Source organism: Anolis carolinensis, chromosome 6 (assembly GCF_035594765.1).
Source record: "Anolis carolinensis isolate JA03-04 chromosome 6, rAnoCar3.1.pri, whole genome shotgun sequence".
NCBI classification, from domain to species: domain Eukaryota; kingdom Metazoa; phylum Chordata; class Lepidosauria; order Squamata; family Dactyloidae; genus Anolis; species Anolis carolinensis.
This window is the reverse complement of record NC_085846.1, coordinates 13,411,680-13,428,649: the sequence shown is the minus strand read 5'-3', so window position 1 is coordinate 13,428,649 and position 16,970 is coordinate 13,411,680. Positions and strand designations below refer to the sequence as shown.

General features: G+C 41.8%; 1 protein-coding gene across 3 annotated transcripts in view; it reads right to left on the bottom strand.

The window, feature by feature from the left end:
* Nucleotides 1-16,970, bottom strand: part of doc2a (double C2 domain alpha) — a 69,485-nt gene that overhangs the window by 27,370 nt on the left and 25,145 nt on the right. Inside the window, exon 1 of one of the 3 annotated variants that reach the window (XM_008121803.2) lies at nt 1,188-1,784. The exons of 1 other annotated variant lie outside the window; for it this stretch is intronic. The gene's annotated coding sequence lies outside the window, so the exon portion shown is untranslated. Of the gene's footprint in view, nt 1-1,187; nt 1,785-16,970 lie in introns of those variants that run through there. One more of the 3 variants, XM_003228221.3, reaches the window with a different exon arrangement.

Below are 16,970 nucleotides of genomic sequence, written 5' to 3'. Positions count from 1 at the left end.
AAAAGTTGTGCTATAATGAGACAAAATAATAATGCAAGGTCATTTCTCTGTGAAATATCCAAATCAGAACTATTTTGAACTCTGCACTCATTGGAACTTACTTCAGAATAAATGTGTACAGAACTCTGCTTTCAATTGAGTTAAATTAAACAACCACAACACAACTTGTTTGAGATTAACAGCAAACGCAGCATTTGCTAAAACGTCCGCAAATCAATGCAATCTGGCAAAAACCCAAACAGTAAAATTCCTAACTCCAGATATATAGGCAGAACATGCCGAATTTATTTTCTGTGCAGTTCTCTCCCACCCACCCCTTGTTTCCTTCTTTTTCTGCTTGCTGGGGGGGGGGGGGGGGGCAGAGAGACAATTACAATTCAAAAAGGAAATTCATTGCTGGAAGCTGAATAGCATTTTGATACGACAGTTTATCTGGAGATCAGCATTCACGAGGCAGTTACTTTTAATTGATTACCATGGAATATTAAGCACTATTAAAAGAACGACTTTGCTAAATTGAGTCCCACCGCATCCGCCCGCCCCTCCCTGAAAGAGATTGAGAGCGAGCGGCAATTTTGTACAAAGGATGACTTTTGAAAGGATATTGCTTCAATCAATCAATTTTCAATGAACCCATCCCTTCTGACAATTGCTTTTTCCTATTCCTTGCCCCGCAATGAACTTAGATGTACGGATGCATGTTGTAGATCTCATATAACTCCCTGGCACCTGCTTCTTCTCCATGCCAACTTCTCCCCCAGGATATCCAAATATACAAAATACATCACGTCGCCTCTTTTCTTGACACTTTGGGTGGATCAACCAAATCTGCCCCAAGCTTCATATTCGAAGGAGCACACCTTTACCTACTGCCACCTCACTTTTACTCCTATTCGCCCCACTCTGTCACTATTAGCCCCAGATATCCCCACAGCTGCATCCAAAAACCCACCATTCCCATCCTCCCCAAGCCACAGCAATCTGAAACACCTTGAACCCACACACATATAGAGCAAAACCTCTGAAACAACTCTTCCAAGTCCCCCTCTTTTTCAAAGAAACTCTGTTCCCCTCCTCTTTCCCCTCCAGACAACTTGTTTCCCCCAACTCTCCCTAGAGATCCCTGTCTCCACAAAGTGCTGACTCCACCTGTCCTTCTCTTCCCCCTGGGACCCCACAACTCCTACCTGGGTGCTGGTCGTGTCAACAGGTAACAGCAGGGAGGGGTAAGGTGCAAGAGCAAATGACAGAGACTGTCGATTGGGGGGATCCCAAAGACTTCGAGAGACAGAGCAGGCGAGAAGGAGGGAGGGAGGGAAGGGAGGAAAAAAAAGAGAGAGAGAGAGAGAGAGAGAGAGAGAGAGAGAGGGAGGGAGGGAGGGAGAAAGAGAGAGTGCAAGAGAAGAAGGGGGTTGCAGGCAGGGAGGTGGAGACAATAGAGAAGAGAAAAGGAGGGTGGAGGGTGCTGAGATCTGATTTGCAATACATAGATTAGATTAGACGACAGCTGATAAAGGATGGCACTGTACAACTGTGACATCGATCCTGGAAGTGAACATTTGTGGCACAGTTCCTATGCAATGCGCCTGTTTGTGATGCCCATTTAAGCTGTAAAGAAGGAGGGGAGGAGGAGTTGCTTATCCCTGCTGATAATCAGTTATCAAGTCTGAGGATAGATTTAAGAAAATGTATAGGGACTGAACAGGAATCTTGATCTGCAATGCTAAGCAGTAAAGGGTTAGACGAAATATATGTAGCAAAAGGCTGGGTCAGACAGCACAATCTCTTTTTTCATGGACCCAAGGGAAGGATGAGAGAGTACAGAATTATGCATTTTGACTGATCCTTCCTTATCCCTTGGGCTTCAGGTGGGTGGCAATTTTTTAAATGCAAAATAAGAAGGGATGGGGGGAGGAGAGAAAAAGAAACTGCATTAAGATGCAGTCCGAAATAGCCACAAATGGAGTGAATTGCACAGAAGAGAAAGATCTGATGTGGATTAGATTGGAGCACATAGTCTCTCTCTGTGTGTGAATGGATAGATGGATGGATGGACAGGAAAACGAAAACTGCAGTTGCCTGAAAGCTGGATCAAAAGACATAAGGAGTGAACCCCTGAGACTGTATAGGGAAAAGTAAAGGAGGCTGACTGTATTTGTAGAAATGGTGATGGCAAGGAAAATGTCTAGAGGTGGACAGAGAGGCAGAACTGGGATGCAGCCGATGGAAAAAAATAAGTCGGAGAAATCATTAACTCTTTTTCTAGGAAAAGGCTATTTGACAGGACTCAACTTGGCTCAGAAACATGAGGGTGTATTTTAGGGTTGATTGATTTTACTGTGGTATTGTTTTATGTATTGATGATATGAATTATGTCTTCCTTTGATATTGATGTATCTGTATTTGTTGCACCGTATGTATTTTTACATTACAAGTGCTTTGTAAGCCGCCTCGAGTCCCTTTTGGTGGGATAGAAATAAATAAATAAATAAATAAATAATCTCTTCTGGAAGGCTTTCCAACATGCAAAATGGCAAAGCATCTGTACTTAGAAAATCCAAAAAATGCTACATTCAGCAAAAGACAAGACCAATCCTCTCACCTCTGCAAGAGTCTACCGTATCCCATACAGCTGTGGACAAGTCAACACAGGGACCACCAAATGCAATACAGTAGAGTCTCACTTATCCAAGCCTCGCTTATCCAAGCCTCTGGATAATCCAAGCCATTTTTGTCGTCAATGTTTTCAATATATTGTGATATTTTGGTGCTAAACTCGTTAATACAGTAATTACAACATAACATTACTGCGTATTGAACTACTTTTTCTGTCAGATTTGTTGTATAACATGATGTTTTGGTGCTTAATTTGTAAAATCATAACCTAATTTGATGTTTAATAGGCTTTTCCTTAATCCCTCCTTATTATCCAAGATATTCGCTTATCCAAGCTTCTGCTGGCCCGTTTAGCTTGGATAAGTGAGACTCTACTGTATTGCCCAAACACAAATCAAGGAACATGAAAGGCACTGCAGACTAACTCAACCAGAAAAGTCAGCCACAGCAGAGCACTTGATGATCCAACCTGGACACAGAATATTATTTGAGAACACAGAAATGCTGGACCATCTTAACAACCACCATGTCAGACTACACAGAGAAGCCGTTGAAATCCTCAAGCATGTGGACAATTTCAACAGAAAGGAGGAAATCATGAAAATGAACAAAATCTGGCTACCACTCCTTAAACACTCTAAATTTAGGACAGTAAATAAAGAACAACACTTAAAAAAAACCAAGATAATTCCAGACAAGAAACAATCAGGGCCAGCTAGCACCTCCCAACAAAGCATTCCCTCTGGCAAGAAGCAGCCAGGCTTTGAATTTGCAAGGACATTCAATCAAACCAGCCAATTGCCACATTCACACTTGGCTCAAGCAGACAAGAGTTCTTTCTCCCACCCTGGACGTTATTCCACAGGTATATAAGCCTACCTGCCTAGTTTCCAACAGACCTCACAACCTCTGAGGATGCCTGCCATAGATGTGGGTGAAACATCAGAAGAGAATGCATCTGGAACATGGCCATACAGCAACCCATCTGCACACAATCAGGAGGGATTTCATACATCACAGGGTTTGAATAATAGTAAAATTAATGCAGTTTAACACCACTTTAAAAGACATGACTCAATGCTATGAAATTCTGAGAATCGTAGTTTGGTGAGGCACAAGAACTGTTGGGCAGAGAAGGATAAAGACCTTGTAAAACTACAACTCATGTGATTTCATAGCATTGAGCCATGGCAGCTAAAGTACTGTCAAACTGCACTAATATTACAGTGTATATGCCACCGAGGGAAACGAGAGAGGGAAATTAACGGAGTCTCACCAATAAGGAAGTTTCTAGAAAGCAATATATGATTTTAAGCACAGAGAGACCACTTTCACCAATAAGTCCTACAATCCTAACTCAACGTGTCTCCAGACTTTGGGGTCTCCCGGGGCTGGAAGATCTGAATGGCCTTTTCCCTCTTCTTGAGATTTGAGCCCCAGTCTCCAAAAACACATAAAATGTTTGAAGTTGCCTGGCAAAATGTTATCCCTTGAGTTTGGGGCTTGAAGTCTTCTTCTTCTTCTTCTTCTTCTTCTTCTTCTTCTTCTTCTTCTTCTTCTTCTTCTTCTTCTTCTTCTTCTTCTTCTTCCATGCGCTTCCCCATCTCCCTCCCCACTGTTACTATGGCAACTTTGTCCTGGACCTATTCCAGACCAGGAAATATTTGTGATGCCGCATATGCTGTTGAATGACATTTTCAGTGTTAGTCAAATAGATAAACCTGGGTTTGGATCAGGCAAGGCGTTCGGGAGCCAAGAAATCTGAAGTTTCCTGGCAAGTGGGGCTGATTTGATACACTCAGTGGTTTCTACTTGCTTTATGAGCAGGAGTTGGCTTTAATCTTGAAGGCCTGTCTTACTGCGAATCTAAGGATGCACCTACACTGTAGAGTAGTTGCAGTTTGGTACCACTATATCTGCCGTGGCTCAATGCTATGGAATTCTGGGTGTTGTAGTTCTATCAGGTCTTAAGGAATCATAGAATCATAGTTGGAAGAGACCACATGGGCCATCTAGTGCAACTCCCGACCATGCAGTATAGGAAGTATAGGAAGATTCTCCTTCAGTTGGCCTAGTGAGAACTAGATTGATGGGACAAAAAAGGAACTACATAAGAGCTGGGGGATATCATATAATTTCTACTACCAATCCATCATCTTTTCCCCTCTCCCTCTTTTGATAATTCTATGGAAGTAGTAATTTGGGTCCTCCATATTGTTGGAGGTTGTAGATGTAAATAAATAGAAGCTTCACCACAGCTTCTGAACCAAAATTTACCCTGCAGTGTAATAACGTGCCAATCAGGTTAGTGTAACAAGTAACAGTAACTTTAGTTCACTTCAAAAGATCAAACAGAGCAACAATATATACAGCAGTCTCTCTGAATTCTTACAGAGGAAATAAACAGTCCTTTGAAACAAACTTTAAATATGCCTCATTTGCCTTCAGAGAGTTGGCATAAAAAACAACAGCTTCCAGCAAGACAAACCATAGCTTGATGGGAATTCCAATCCAACAATATAATTCCTACCCGTGTGCTTTGAATTATCATCTTCAAATTGTTTTTTAGTAAAGCACTCACACCATCTACTTTAATTTCTTTTTACATCACTGCACTAATTTTAATGATATTTCCCATTTGTTTTTAGTTCTTGTTAACTCTTTTATGTGCTCTTTTTTCTTCTTTCTTTCTTTTCTTTCTTTCTTTCTTTCTTTCTTTCTTTCTTTCTTTCTTTCTTTCTTTCTTCTTTCTTGGTGCAAAGGCAGAACAAGATGTAATAACTATAAATAATAAATGCATTAATACAAGATTGGAAAAGTTCATTTTTATGCTAGCTGGTGGATTCGAGGAGTTGGAGACCAAGAAGAAGTTTTTCCCAGTTCTTGTTTAAGAGGATGCTGGACATTCGTCTCTTTGAAACATGTGAAATATTAATAATATAGAGGAAAATGAAAACAGCCCCCCCCCCTTTTCTCAATATCGCATAGCAAGCCAAACAGAACAACAAACACGGAATTAGAATTCCTGCTGAGGAAGGTGTTGGCTTCCTAGATCTCACTATATATAAGATTTGTTTTGGTGAAGGATGCAACTTTAATCCATTTACCAGGGTAATTAATCTGCAGGAGCAACCCATCAATGTTGCTGTTTCTTTAAAGCAAACCAATTAACCTGATAATTGGGGTACCGACTCATTTTTTATGATCCAAATAGCTACCTGAGCTCGGGGAAAAAGGAAGATGAAGTGCTGGCGAAGAAAATTGCTGCCACATCTGTGCCTTGTGGCGGCTGCTCAGCATTGCTGAGAAACTGTAGACAAGAGCCGCACGTATCTTTGGATTCTGCTGGGGGTTAAAAAGCAAAAGCGGAAAGCTTCCTGCTGCTGTGAGAATGGCGTAATGTCAGCTTTTGTTCTTTCTGGACACATCAGTTAAGCCCGTAACTCAAAGTAAGTTGGAGTGTTGTGTTCTCTGCCTTCAAAAATCCATCAGTAATAATAAAGGCGCCTTTCTGTCCTCTGAAAAGTGAGCGGCAGTGTTGTGCTGTTGTTTGTCCTCATATATAAAGTCAGTCCCTTAAATTGTCAACACTCGAACGATGCTTCTTTAGGGAAATGTTGCGGTATGCAAGCTTATGTAGATCTGGTGGTTTCCACAGACCAATTAATTGACCTTTTTGTAGATTGAATGAGAAAAAGTCAAACAGTGAGTTGCCTAAAGACCTGGACTCAGAGCAAAGAACACATTGGACTGCTGTGAGTTTTCCGGGCTGTATGGCCATGTTTCAGAAGCTTTCTCTCCTGATGTTTCACCTACATCTATGGCAGGCATCCTTAGAGGCTATGAGGTACCTCAAAACCTCTGAGGATGCCTGCTCTAGATGTGGGTGAAACATCAGGAGAGAATGCTTCTGGAAAACTCACAGCAACCCAGTGATTCTGAACATGAAAGCCTTTGGCAACACATAAAGCACATTTTTTTTACATTTATTCTCTAGAACAGTTACAATAGGAAGTGCTTTTCCACATACAGCCCACCCTCTACATTTGCAGGTTAAACATTCATGGGTTTTACTTATTTATGGATTACTGTATTTACTGCCACTTCCTCAGCTGCCCTACACGCGACCTAAAATATGTCCTCCCTAGGCATTTGTAGGCCCTCCAGTGCAATTCTATGGCCAACTGACTGTAGAATTGCACTGGAAGACCTACAAATGCTCAGAGAAATGTTCTCTCAAGTTTAAAAAAGTACAATTTTCAATATTTAAGTACAGTCACTCGGGATTTGGTTGGATTCCAGAGCTATTCTTGTGCATGTTTTTTGGTAGTGTTGTCGTGTATCCTCAAGTAGTTTCCAATTTATGGCAACCCTAAAGTGAACCTATCATGGTGTTTTCTGAGGGTGAGAGTGTATGACTTGCCAAATGGGCTTCCATGGCCAAACGAGGAACCAAACCCTGCTCTCCAGAGTCATAGTCCTGCACTCAAACCACTACACCACACTGGTGCTTTTACATTATGTTTTGAAATGGTGTTTCCTATCCTAATTTTAATGTGAATGCAAACCATTTATTGGCTGGCACTACCTCTTTTCTTCCATTTCTGTTCCACATGTACCATATTTATATATCCAGGAGAGGTCATGGGCTCTCAGCAAAGCCATGAATCCACTGCAAGTGTTTGCCTGAACTTCCAGGATGTGAACATACAAGGATGTGAACGTCCAAGGATCTGAACTCCCAAGGATCTGAAAGTCCAAGGATCTGAACGTCCAAGGAACTGAATCTAATGATCTGAATGTTCAAGGATGTGAAAGTCCGAGGATGTGAAAGTCCAAGGATGTGAAAGTCCAAAGATCTGAACGTCCAAGTAATTGAATGCTCAAGGATGTGAAAGTCCAAGGATGTGAAAGTCCAAGGATCTGAATGTCCAAGGACCTGAACTTTCAAGATGCCAAGCACTGTCCATAGAATTAAACACTCTTTTTAAAGGTCAGCTTCTTCCAAGTTCAGATTACAAAACAGAGTGCATCTGCCATCCTTCTGACATTAAGAGTCATCGCCCACCACCGAACACACCTGGGCACAAAATAATGCTTAGGAACTAGTAGTATTCAGGGCCTCTAGTGGGCAGTCAATCTTCTATTTCCAGACCCTTTGTCTGATGCTGATTGCAGTGGTGTTAAACTTCAGAGACACCGAGGGGCTTGGCCTCCATGGGTTTATTTCCCTTTCAGCCATAGTGAGAAGAAGGATCAATTTAATTCTCTTCCCAGCCATTAATTTTCTCCGCTATCTGTCAAGTACTGAAGCGAGAGAGGGGTGAGAGACTGGAGAACAGTGACTTTAATTAAGCAGATAAGCAGCAGGGGGATGGGATGGAAACAGTTTCCCCAGTTGCTCTCGACCCCAAAACCACCCGAAACCGAGCTCCGGACTCCCCACCGTGAACGTGGGTGGAAGCAGTACCCGGGAGAAGGGGAGAGAAAATGGTAATAGTTTTGTTTGATATTTCTCTTTTATAATAATTGACTGCCTGATTAGAATGCAGTTGTGGTCCAAGTGGCGGGTGACATTTTGTTCCTGTCCCATTCTCCGTACATGACATACCTGGCATTTGGAGATGCGGAGTGGCGAGACTGTAATGGACATCTCTAAAAACGGCTGCTTCCACTCCTCATCCCCTGCCAGAATACTGAAGACCCTCTTTTTTCCCCCAAGCCCCTTAATAATCCCAGACAGCCTGTTCAGATTTTATTTGGCACGTTTCTATCTTCAGCTGCTATTCCTGGAAGCATTTTCGCGCCCGCCTCCGGGGCTGTTTATTTGGTTGGGGGGAACAGTGGGTGTGGAGGGAAGGATCTTGAGCAGAAGCCTGTGTATGTATGATATGATATTTGATATTTTGGTTTTGGGATCTGAGTGCTGACACCTGTCTCTGGAGGCGTGGAGGGGACTGAGCAGAGGCAACAATTCTGAAACTGAAATCTCTGCCATCACTTTGTTCAAAAAGCCCTCCCTGAGATTGATCTGCTGAGATTCCTCCAGAAAATCCAGCTGCTTGAATTTACACCACCCCCACGTCTTGGGATTTCCCTCTGCGCTCTTTAGGATTCCTGTTCCTGACCCAAGAATCCCATATTTGTATGCCATTGTGGTTTGGTGGCAAAGGACTAGATGACAATCCTCAAAACAACCAAGACATGCCAAATACATTCCTGCTATCAGAGGCAAAGGTTAATGTCAGAATGGAGGAAGTACAGCTCTCACCGTCATTGATGGCATCCCAAAGCAAGCTCCTCAAAGTCCCCTTTTGCCTTTTGATTTATTTTGTGTTCTGTAAAAATGACCTGTTTTGGGTTTAAAATGGCCAAGGAGATACCAAAAGCATAGCTAAAATTTAATCCATAGGGGAGCACAGGGATGAAAGGAAATAAAAGAGGGGGGAAATAAGAAAGGTGAACCTATGTTTCATATATGTTTATATAATTGTCAACTTTTTAAAAAATAGGAAAGGAAAAACATAGATAGATACGTTTATTGATTAGTCCTTTGACCATATCGGGGCCCCTGGTGGCACAGTGTATTAAAGCACTGAGCTGCTGAACTTGCAGACCAAAAGGTGCCAGGTTCAAATCCCAGGAGCGGAATGAGCGCCCGCTGTTAGCCCCAGCTCCTGCCAACCTAGCAGTTTGAAAACATGCAAATGTGAGTAGATCAATAGGTACAGCTCCAGCGGGAAGGTAATGGCGCTCCATGCAGTCATGCCAGCCACATGACCTTGGAGGTGTCTACGGACAATGCTGGCTCTTCGGCTTAGAAATTGAGATGAGCACCAACCCCCAGAGTCGGTCACGACTGGACTTAACGTCAGGGGAAAACCTTTACCTTTACCTTGACCATATCAACAGTAAAAGACATAAGACAAGTATACAAAGTCACAATAATCACAAATCCCTTATATAGGAAAAAGAGCATTTTGCCAATGTTAAAATACAAATTGCCAAAACGTCAGAGTTCCCACCCACCAACCAGCATCTGTTATCTGCAGCATTTGGCTCATGCTACCTAATGCTATGGCAGCAAGTGCCAGATTTTGATCAATGAGGCCTGGACTCAGATACTTGCTCAGCCACAAAAGTCATTTGGCAACTCATAATTTCTTGATTCAATCCACATTACAAGATGACTTTGAGGAGAAAAGGGTTCGTGGTGGTGATTTATGCTTTGCCAAATTCCTTGTGTAATGGGCAGGTTATAAACAATCTTCTGGTTATAAACACTCTTAACAGCTACCATGTCAGACCACACAGCGAAGCCATTGAAATCCACAAGCTTATGGACAATTTCAACAGAAAGGAGGAAACCATGAACATGAACAACATCTGGTTACCAGTATTAAAAAAACTCGGACAGTAAATAAAGAACAACACTCTGAAAACAGAGAAATTTGAGACATGAAACAATCAGTGACAGCTAATCACCTCCCAACAAAGGATTCCCCCAGACAGGAAGCAGCCAAGCTTTGAAGCTGCAAGGCTATTCAATGCTAATCAAGGTGATCAATTGCAACATTCACACTTGTCTCAAGCAAACAAGAGTTCTTTTTCCCACCCTGGACGTTCTATAGATATAGATATAAACCCCACTTGTCTTGTTTCCCACAAACCTCACAACCTCTGAGGATGCCTACCATAGATGTGGGTGAAACATCAGGAGAGAATGCTTCTGGAACATGGCCAATTGGCCACACAGCCCGGAAAACTCATAGCAACCCAATCTTCTGGTATTTGTTCAGTGGTGCTTCTTTTATTGTATGGATTGTGCAGACTGATTGGTAAGTGGTGGAGACAATAGTCCCATCTACGTTGTCATATAATGCAGTTTTATATGGCATTATATGGTCAGTGTAAACTCATATAATGCAGTTCAATGCATTTAAACTGCATTATGTCCATCTAAAAACTGCATTATATGGCAGGGTAAATTGAGTCAGTGTTGGCTGGATGCTTTGCTGAAAGATCTTAGTAATGGTGTGTTCCATCTTTGTGGTTCCTGTTTGAGACAGAAATAATCACAGATCTGTGATTCCTGAGAGCTTTTCTGCATATGAATCACTTCTGGGGGGAAAACACCCCCATTACCACCTTTCCCAAACCAAATAGTTGGGTTCTCACTCATTTCCATATAAATATCTCTTCTGAATATACAGTTTCAATGGAATGATCTTAAATGACCATAGATGACAGTGAGTTTCTAATCCAGTGGTTTTTACATTGCAACAGGGAACCTGAGACTGAATTTCTTAGTAGCAAGCTCCACATACTAATCTGAGGCTTACTGCATCTTTTCCTTGGGTGTTTGCCTTGATGGCTGCGTTCTCAGAAGGGAAAAAAAAAAAGCAAAGTAGAAGGAGCTGTCTGATTTGGCGTCAGACCAGTGATCTGTCTAGCCAGACGACCTGCCAACTTGGCCTAGATGTGGCTGTCTAGAGTCCCACTGCCTTCGTTTTATTTTACCGATGGCCTGTACACACAGAACAGACACATGGTGACCTCCTTGTTGCGCAGTGAGTGTTGACAGCAGAAATCCTTTCGTGATGCAGAAGGTGTGAAGTGCAGGAAAGGGTTTGAGCAGGATCTATAAAATAAAATATGTATCTGTCTGCATTTGTTTAGGTTCAGTAAAGTGTATAAATGTTGGCAGGCAATAAAAGGATAATAAACTGTCTCATATTGAAGCACATTGTTGTTCTGTCTAACCTTGTATTGTCAGTGCCGACTGACAGGCTCTTGCTGGGATTTTAGGAAGGAGATCCTTTGTATTATTTGCTGGCCTCCCTATAGATTCCCAACTACACTGCCATATACAATTCAAATTATCTGCATTGAACTTGATGTGTTCGGGATAGCATACCTTTTGGCATTTCACAGACACTTGAGGCAAAAGCAATATCAGGGAGTTGTCAAGATGGCAAAAGCTATTACTGAGGAAAAACACAACATGTGAAAAATTGCACTTGTTTGCTTTTGCCTGAGTCTACAGGGAAGGACAAGATTTCACCCCCTCCTGACTTTTCCCTCTGTTGAAGTAGTTGCATCAAATTGAGGTCAGTTTTCAGGAAATGAAGTAAACTGAGGATGAAGTTGGAAAGTGGGAGGATGTTAGAGAGCAATGGCACAGCATTTCTACGGTAAGCATGAAAGAAAGTGCTGGGTTGTTGTATGTTTTCCGGGCTGTATGGCCATGTTCCAGAAGTATTCCCTCCTGACGTTTCGCCCACATCTATGGCAGGCATCCTCAGAGGTTGTGAAGTATACATCCTCTGAGGATGCCTGCCATAGATGTGGGCGAAACATCAGGAGGGAATACTTCTGGAACATGGCCATACAGCCCAGAAAACATATAACAAACCCGTGACCCCGGCCATGAAAACCTTCGACAACACAAAGAAAGTACTATTTGATGAACACATGGTTGATTGATAGCATCTGAGTATGACTGTGGATATCATGATGCAATATCTAAGGGAATGTGGTGATGGCTGAGTCATAACCACATGAGGACTACTGCAAAGGGGTTGCATCAGCCAGTGACCCTTACTGATGGCTATATGGAAAATGAAATAATCCATCTTTCTTTCTCCTGCGTGACTCAGTGTGAGTATCTGCCTATGTTGTATGTGATTATCCGATGACTCCGACTGCTTGCAAGTTCAAGAAAAGTAGATCTGCGTATCCTGATTGTACATTTTGTATATATTGCAACGCTGAAGATTAAAGCCTCTGGATATTTTGGATGAAAACCTGAATCCACGAGTTTACTAAACTGTGTGTGTAGATAAGGTCAGATGCTGGCAGTTGAACTTTGCTGATAGATGGGTTGAAGCATGTGTTTTTGCTGTGAAAATACTCTGTTGTATTTTTGCTTGCTTCTGGGACACTTTCTATTCAGCTTTCAGTGGTTCGGGGAGGTCGTGATTTGAAAACTATAAATTACTTAATGTACCAGCATCCCACGACAAAGGAAGAAAAAGAAATTGGGACATTTAAAAAGTAAATGATGAAGTGGGATGGTTAGGTGATCCCTCGTTGTCCGAGTATGATGGCCCTCCAAATGTAGTGTCTGTAGGTGACTGTAGAGCCCTATTCTTGGCCCACATGTTCTTCCACAGTGAGGACATCGGTTTCCAGGTGGAAGGCGGTCTTGGTCAGGGTTGGCTTGACGGGCCTTCCTCTTGGCACATTTCTCCCTTTCGCCTTCCACTGGTGCCTCTTCAAATTCCACAGCACTGCTGGTCACAGCTGACCTCCAGTTAGAGCACTCAAGGGCCAGGGCTTCCCATTTTTCAGGGTCCATACCACAGTTTTTAAGGTTAGCTTTAAGCCTGTCTTTAAATCTGTTTTCCTGTCCGCCAACATCCTCTTTTCCATTCTTGAGTGGGATAGCAGAGCATTACTTCAGACTGGCAAACTGGCACAGTTGCAGGGTAGTGGGGTAGTATGTATATGATTTCTGGGACATGGGCAATGCCGCTTCATACCACATATGTTTTTAGTATAGACCTCTCATGATATAAAATCTAACCCAAAGCTCATTTTCTTTCCTCGGACCTTCTTTGCAACCGTTTCGGTTTCAGTGTCTGATTTATAAGGAGACAAGGCTGCATTTACGACAAGAGGAGTTATTAGTGAAGGGTAGAGGAGTCAGCCCGTAATGGAAAAGGCTGGGCCCTTTTCGCTCTTATAGTTTAGAAAATTCATTGTTGACATTGCAATATTTCTATCATCTGGACGATCATTAGCTGCTGCAGGAGACAGAGATGTAGCCAACGCTGGGTAAAGTCTGGAGTCTCATTATGGAGGAGAGAGGAACACATCTGAAAGGCGAATTGGAAAACAACTCTGGTGAGTTTTGTGTGTCTGTGTGTGTGCATATGCGAGTGGGGAGGGGGTCTGGACGCAAAGCTGGTGGAATTGGATCAAGGATTGTCTCCAGACTGAATCTGAAAATTGGTCTGAAACAGGTAGGTCTGATTGTCTGAAAATGGATCCAGAGAAAGAACAACTTGAAACTTGAAAATGTAGCTAGCTAGTTGCCTAAGAGAGACATCAAAGACATTTCTTGATTAGCATGTAGAAATTGTTCTTGAATGGTACACCTTTGCAGAGTCCAAGGGGAAGTTCAGAAGATGGCTACAAAGGTACTTGAAAGAAATCACTGGAAAAATCCTTAAAAGCCAGCCGGTCCATAATGGAGAATGGGAAGACAATCCAGTTGCACACAATCTGCCTAGGTTGTTTCATCTATAAATTGAATCCAGTGCTTTTCAGAATTGGTTCTCTCCCAAGGACACATTTCCACAACCAATTTTGGTCTGCTTTCAGTTATTCTGCAACAGTTTAAAAAGGCTAGGGCTCATATTGGTTTCTTAAAAGTGCCCCTGAGAAACATCTGAGGTCATAACATATCTGATTCAGGAGCTCCTCTGCCCCCTGCCCGGGGGCTCTCTTCCTTTTTTCTTTCCTTGTTTCATGATTAGTAGTTTTTCCTGTTTTCTCATTTCCCACAAAAGCCCATAGAAATGACCACAGGATTTATTCTCTTAACAGCTTTATGAGCCCATAGAAATGCCCACTGGATTTATTCTTTTTAACAGCTTTATGAACCAGCCATGAGCGCCGTAAGAGTTTTGTGCTCTTATTACCTCAATATGTGATTTTTGATTCCCCCCCCCCCCATCAAAGACATCATTAGACTATCTACCAATTCCTCTTTCCCTGCTTAATACCTAACTCCCTCTACTTATCCAAGGGTCAAAACAAAATCCATTATTTTGGTTCCAAAACCTGTCCTCGACTTATACATTTGTAATTGGTCTATATCTGTTAATCAGAATGAGGACTGCAGTCTGGAAATCAGAGGAAGACTAGGACTTGGAAGAACAACTATGAGAGAACTAGACAAGAAAAGGTTAAATCCCTTGTTAAACTATAGTACCCATAATTCTACATCATTGAGCCAGAGCAGTGTCAAACTGTATTAATTCTACCAGTGTAGATGCACCATAGGAGCTAGCCGAGATCCTGAAGTCTCAAGTTATCCCACTGCATGCTGAAGTAAGTATGATCCAGGCCATTGCATTCCTCATCTCTATGTATGATTATGAAAGTTGGACAGTGAAGAAAGACAATAGGAAGAAAATCAACTCATTTGAGATGTGATGCTGGAGAAGAATTCTGCAGATATCATGGGCTGCTAAAAAGACAAATCAGTGGGTCTTGGAGCAAATTGAGTCTGAATTATCTCTAGAAGTCAATGTGGATAAACAGAGGCTGCCAAAAGGTAAAGGTTTCCCCTTGACATTAAGTCTAGTCATGTCTGACTCTGGGGGGTGGTGCTCATCTCCATTTCTAAGCTAAAGAACTGGCGTTGTCCTCAGATCATATGGTCATATGGCCAGCATGACTGCATGGAGCACCATTACCTTCCCACCAGAGCAGTACCTATTGATCTACTCACATTTGGATGTTTTCGAACTGCTAGGTTGGCAGAAGCTGGGGCTAACAGTGGGAGCTTACCCTGCTCCCCGCATTCGAACTGCTGACTTTTCAGTCAGCAAGTTCAGCAGCTCAGCAGTTTAATCCACTGCACCACCAGGGGCTCCACAGGTGGAAACTGTGAAAACTGGGGTGTCTACCACTAGTTCATCTAATCCAGTGGTTCTCAACCTGGGGGTTGGGACTCCTGGGGGGTGTCTAGATACATCATTGAGTCCATAGTGCTCTCTGGATGTAGGTGAACTACAACTCCAAAACTCAAAGTCAATGCCCACCAAACCCCAGTATTTTCTGTTGGTCATGGGAGTTCTGTGTGACAAGTTTGGTTCAGTTCCATCGTTGGTGAAGTTCAGAATTCGATTGTAGGTGAACTATAAATCCCAGCAACTATCATGTTTCCCCGAAAATAAGACAGTGTCTTATATTATTTTTTACTCCCAAAGATGTGCTAGGTCTTATTTTCAGGGGATGTCTTATTTTTCCATGAAGAAGGATTCATATTTATTGTTGAACAAAAAAAATGAACATTTATTCTATACTGTACAGTAGTGGTCATCACAAACCAACATAACTAAACCAAACAAACTGTGACTCCTGTCAATATTTTCTTGTTACTCTCATTATTTCCATATACAACTGGTATGTAAGCTGCACCGAGTCCCTCTGGGGAGATGGAAGCGGGGTATAAAAATAAAATTATTATTATTATTATTATTATTATTATTATTATTATTATTATTATTATTATTATTATTATTATTGTATGACACAGCAAACAAGATAGACATGCTGGATTTCGTATCACAAAATCACAAGTCGAACACTTCCCAAGTGTCTAGGGCTGTGTGATGTATTATTATTATTACAGTAGAGTCTCACTTATCCAACGCTCGCTTATTCAATGTTCTGGATTATCCAACGCATTTTTGTAGTCAATGTTTTCAATACATCGTGACATTTTGGTGCTAAATTCGTAAATACAGTAATTACTACATCGCATTACTGCGTATTGAACTACTTTTTCTGTCAGATTTGTTGTATAACATGATGTTTTGGTGCTTAATTTGTAAAATCATAACCTAATTTGATGTTTAATAGGCTTTTCCTTTATCTGTCCTTATTATCCAACATATTCACTTATCCAACGTTCTGCCAGCCCGTTTATGTTGGATAAGTGAGACTCTACTGTATTATTATTATTATTATTATTATTATTATTATTATTATTATTATTATTATGTACATTTACCAATCCTGCATGCTATGGTGTTTTGTTCGGCGGGCGCTGGGCATGCTTCCGAACAAAAACTTTGCTAGGTCTTACTTTCAGGGGAGGCCTTATATTTAGCAATTCAGCAAAACTTCTACTAGGCCTTATTTTTTGGGGATGTCTTATTTTCAGGGAAACAGGGTAGAAGTCCCAAATGACAAAATCTACCCCCCCCCCCCAATCTCACCAGTATTCAAATTTGTGTGTATTGGGTATTTGTGCCAAATTTGGTCCAGTGAATGAAAATACACCCTGCATATCTGATATTTACATTATGATTCATAACAGTAGCAAAATTACAGTTATAAAGTATCAACAAAAATAAATTTATGCTTGAGGTTCACCACAACATGAAGAACAAGGTGCACTCTGTAAGTACGGTGTGGTGTTTGGAGAAGAAGTTGGGGGTAAAGGTGGTCCTCAGAAGCTTGGTACATTGGCTGCTGAACCATTTGTGCGATGGAAAGATGCAATAGAAGTCTTCAATAGACACCCAAAAACAGAGTACAATTGGAACAACTTG